This window comes from Talpa occidentalis, unplaced genomic scaffold (genome assembly GCF_014898055.3).
Source record: "Talpa occidentalis isolate TD23 unplaced genomic scaffold, MPIMG_talOcc4v2.1 talOcc4.16, whole genome shotgun sequence".
Lineage (NCBI taxonomy): Eukaryota > Metazoa > Chordata > Mammalia > Eulipotyphla > Talpidae > Talpa > Talpa occidentalis.
In genome coordinates, this window is record NW_023601653.1 from 70046296 (window position 1) to 70050614 (window position 4319).

Consider the following 4319-nt stretch of genomic DNA (forward strand, 5'->3'; position numbering starts at 1 on the left):
AGGTGCTAAGCACTTGTAAGTAGTGATTCATTGCATTCTCACAACACCCCACAGAAGTAGGTACTATTACAACCCATTTTATAGATGAGGAAACTGAGAGGTAGAGTGTGATCACACTGTGCACAAGCCTCACACAAGGAGTCTATGGAAATGCTGGTTTTGAAGGCAACTGCCTCCAAGGCCTGTGTGCTGAGCCACGTCACCATTTGCCTCCTATGTGCAGGAGTCCAGGGAGTGGTTCACAGGCACAAGGCCAACCATGGTGGCTTGTCCACTCAATGGCACTTTTCAGACATTCTCCAATGGGAGGGTGCAGCTGTGCCTTTCTCAGCTACCTCCATCCTACGTTGGCTTGGGACACTTTGGTTCTTTAATTCTTGCTCTTCATTTTTTTTAAAAAAAAAGATTTATTTATTTATGCATACAAGAACTGGGGTACAGGCCAGAGGTGCAGGGGGTGAGAGGATTCACCACAGGCAAAGTGGGGAGCAGAACAGGTGGCATGACTGAAATACACTGCTAAGGGAACAGAGGCTGAGCCAGGAGAGGTCTGCTGCACAATGTAGGTCATATCCCTGGCCGGGGATCTAGCTTGTGTTGCAGGGGCTGCAGACAGCTCCACAGTGCTGCATCTCAATCCCTTGTACCACCAGGGAGGCCCTGGAATTGAAAATTTTGAGGGACATGGCATCATGTGGACTCCCCATGTTCATTGTCTTTAGCAACCTCCAGGGAGGTTGCCTCGGAATTTGGCATGAACTATGCCACCATTTCCAGGTCTCGAATTCCTTCTCTCCAGATGACTGGTTCTGTTCGGTTAGCCACCTCAGTCACTGCATTGTTCTTTGCTTTGTGCTCATAAGCCTACATAGAAATCAGCTTCATCTGGGGCCTCCCTGGTGGTACAACTTATGAAGCTGTCCACAGCCTGTGTAGCACAAGTTCGATCCGTTGGCCAGGGAGCAACCCACATGGCGCAGCAGACCTCTCCTGACTCGCCTGCTGCTCCCCTCAGCAGTGTACTTTGGTCAATCTGCCTGTTCTGTTCCCTGCTCACCCCCACACCTCTGGCCTGTACCCCAGCTCTTGTATGCATAAATAAGTAAATCTTTAAAAAAAAAAATTCAGCTTCATCTAGAACATAAACACTTTCACATTTGGGAGCTCCTCCTGGTTCCAGAGAGCCTGTTTATAATTAGCAAAAATGGCCTGGGACCACAGCCTTCCAGATATTTATTGTAGGAGTCTCTTCACTTCTCCTAAGCAGCTGCCACAGGTTCCAAAATGGCAAAGTGAGGCAAGAGTCTTGGCTCTTGTTGCTACTCATCCTCCTCATTTGCATGTCACATAGATATTCCAACTGCCCGTGGCCTACTGAATGTAGGCCATGATTAACAATTTGCATTTTTTTTCATTTGGGAAACTTACTTTCCAGACACTTGTTTTTCACTGTGTCAAGTGTCCTTCCTCACAAATTCCTCCTGCTCAGTTAACTCCTTTGTGACATCTTGGTTCTCTGCTTAAACATCACTTTCTCAAAGGGTGTTTCCTTTGGTCCCTTCTGGACCTGGGTTCAAATCCTGCCTCCACTGCATATAATAGCAAGTTCTTGAAAAAGTTCCTTGACCAGTTTTTCATTGACAGAGGTGCCTGAAACCACATGGCATGGTGTGAAGGGGTAGAGCACTGGTCCTAGTTCTGTCCCTTCACTGTCCTGGCGCAAATAGCCTTCCTCTCTGTTTTCCGTTTGCAAAATGAGAGCCTCGACAAAACCTTTCTAAGGCACTTCTTTCTTTAAACCCTTAAATTCTATGTATGTGCTTCAGATTTTACCACTGGACATTCCACCCAGCAGGGACTATCTATCCCTAAGGAAATTGATGGTGAGGTTTCACCCCGCAACCCCATATCCATAACAGAGAAGCTGTTTATGTTAATGAAGCAGCCTGCGCTAGAATCTGCCATGCCCATTCAGAAGCTGCTTCAGGAATCATGTTAACTCTGGTTACTTCCCACTGACAAGCTGATAAGACTCACTCCTGATAAGGCCCCACACTTTCTGCGCAAAGCTTATCTCCTTTCAGTTTCTTAGCACTCGTGCAGACCATGGCCTTGATTGAATACCTGTCCTGAAAGTTGGATGTGGTGAGGGGCTATACAGACCTAATAGGATGTAGAAACACACACACACACATGCACACACACACAATTATTTATTTTAAGGAATTGGCTTATGTATATATGGATGTGGGCAAGTCTAAAAGCTGAAGTTTAGGCTGTCAGAATGAATATCCAGGGAAGAACTGATGTGATTCAAGTCTAAAGGATGCCTGCAGCAGAATTCCTTTTTTGCTGAGGCGGGTGTGTGTGTGTGTTAGTCTTTTGTTCCATTCAGACTCAGCTGATTGGGCGAGGTCCAGCCACATTATGGAGGGCAAACTGCTTTACTCAGTGTCCACAGATTTAAATGTCAGTGTCATCTAAAACACCTTCACAGAATAATATTTGACCAAATATCTGGCTATGTGGCCTAGCCAAGTCAACACATAAAATTAACCACCACAAGGGTTTTCTGTGTAATTTTGACAATGTGTGAGAAGGCGTTGCGGCTTCCCACTGACCCACTGATGATGATGAAACAGGCCCAGAGAGGTGGAAAGGTGGGCTCAGGGCCACAGAGCTGTGGTGACATGCAGTCACCACAGAGTATCTTGTGCATACTGGACCTGCGGCTGCTCTCTTGCATTAAACATGTAACCAAATTGTGACAGAACAGAGAGGTATGAGGTCATCAGGTCGTTATTAGAACTAAATTAGTGGTATAACACACTTTCACCAGAAAGGAGGCATCTGGGCAGCTGGCTCAGCCTACCTTTCAATATCTAGGTGGGATTGGCGCATCCCTTCAGTGCCCAGTGTGGAAAGTCTAGTGTCTTCCACAATAATTAATTAATTAATTAAAAATTTTTTGGAGTTTAAATGTATTTTATTTTTGGACAACCTACAAGACACGTTTTTCTTCAAAACAATGCTTCTACTCCAAATAAGTCAAAGTCAAAATAAATGAGCTCAAGATATCAGTCCTATTTGTCTGTTGTATGAATGAAAAGCAGCAGCCAGCTGTGGGTTAACGTTTTCTAAACCACCATCCATAAAGAAAACCACATATGGGGTCACACTGTCCTCATGGTCTTCCAGCAGAGCAACCACACCACCTGGATCCATGTCTTCACCAACAAAGAACTGGTAGTTTTTTTTTTTTTAAGGTTTATTTATTTATGCATACAAGAACTGAGGTACAGGCCAGAGGTGTGGGAGGTGAGAAGATTCACCAGAGATGGAGTGGGGAACAGAACAGGCAGATTGACTGAAATACACTGCTGAGGGGAGCAGCGAGCAAGTTAGGAGAGGTCTGCTGTGCCATGTGGGTAGCTCCCTGGCAGAGGATCGAACCCTGCTGCAGTGGCTGCAGATTGCTTCATAGGTTGCGTCTTAACTCCTTGTGCCACGAGGGAGGCCCAGAACTGGTAGTTTTGAAACTAGCAAGGTGTGCTTTTTTTGTTCTGCAGCTCCTGTCCTCAAAGACGTTACTCTCTCTGTCACTGTTCCTCAAGTTTGCCTTGCATGGATCTCATATCATCTTCGATGTGCTTCTCCTAGGCTTCTCTTGTGAAACTGGTTTCCTGCAAGTGATGGCTTGTGACAATATCAACATCAATGAGTGCTGTGCTCTTGGTACCTTTGCCTTCCTGGCCTTCAGTGGAGGCATTTCCACCAATGAGGAGTCATCAATGTTACAATGTTTTCCTCTGTCCTGCTGATCATGTTCCCCTCCAACTCCAGTTACAGCCCATCCTCCATCTCTCCAATCTTGTTGATGTCAGAGAACATCTCATCATGGCTGATGAGGCTTATGAGGTCTGTGAGAATATTTTAGATGAGGCTGACATTTAAATCTGTGGACACTGAGTAAGGCAGTTTGCCCTCCAATCTAACCTCCTCTGAGCACAAAAAGGAATTCTTTACCTCATCATGGCCGGTGCCAATCATGATGATGGCTTGAGGGAGATGAGGGGTCTGGAGCTCAAAGTGAGTGTGGTGCAGCCAGAGCAGCACTGGGGGGAAAGGAGAGTGGGTAGAAAAAATGAAATAATTTAAAAAATATTAATTTTATTTTGTAATGTTTAATCAACACTCCCCAAGATTCTAAGATTGTCTAAAATCTAAGATAGGGTGGAGTCTGGGGGTGCATTCTCTCTGTCAATGGACCCTGAGTTCCTGCTTCTGCTGAGGCAATGGGTCTGCTCACCGGTGCCATC

The 4319-nt window shown here is 45.6% G+C and overlaps 1 pseudogene; it reads right to left on the minus strand.

Moving 5' to 3' along the window:
* Nucleotides 1-3069: 3069 nt before the first annotated feature.
* On the minus strand, nucleotides 3070-3903 carry LOC119247050 (translationally-controlled tumor protein-like; annotated as a pseudogene).
* Between the last annotated feature and the right edge of the window lie 416 nt (nucleotides 3904-4319).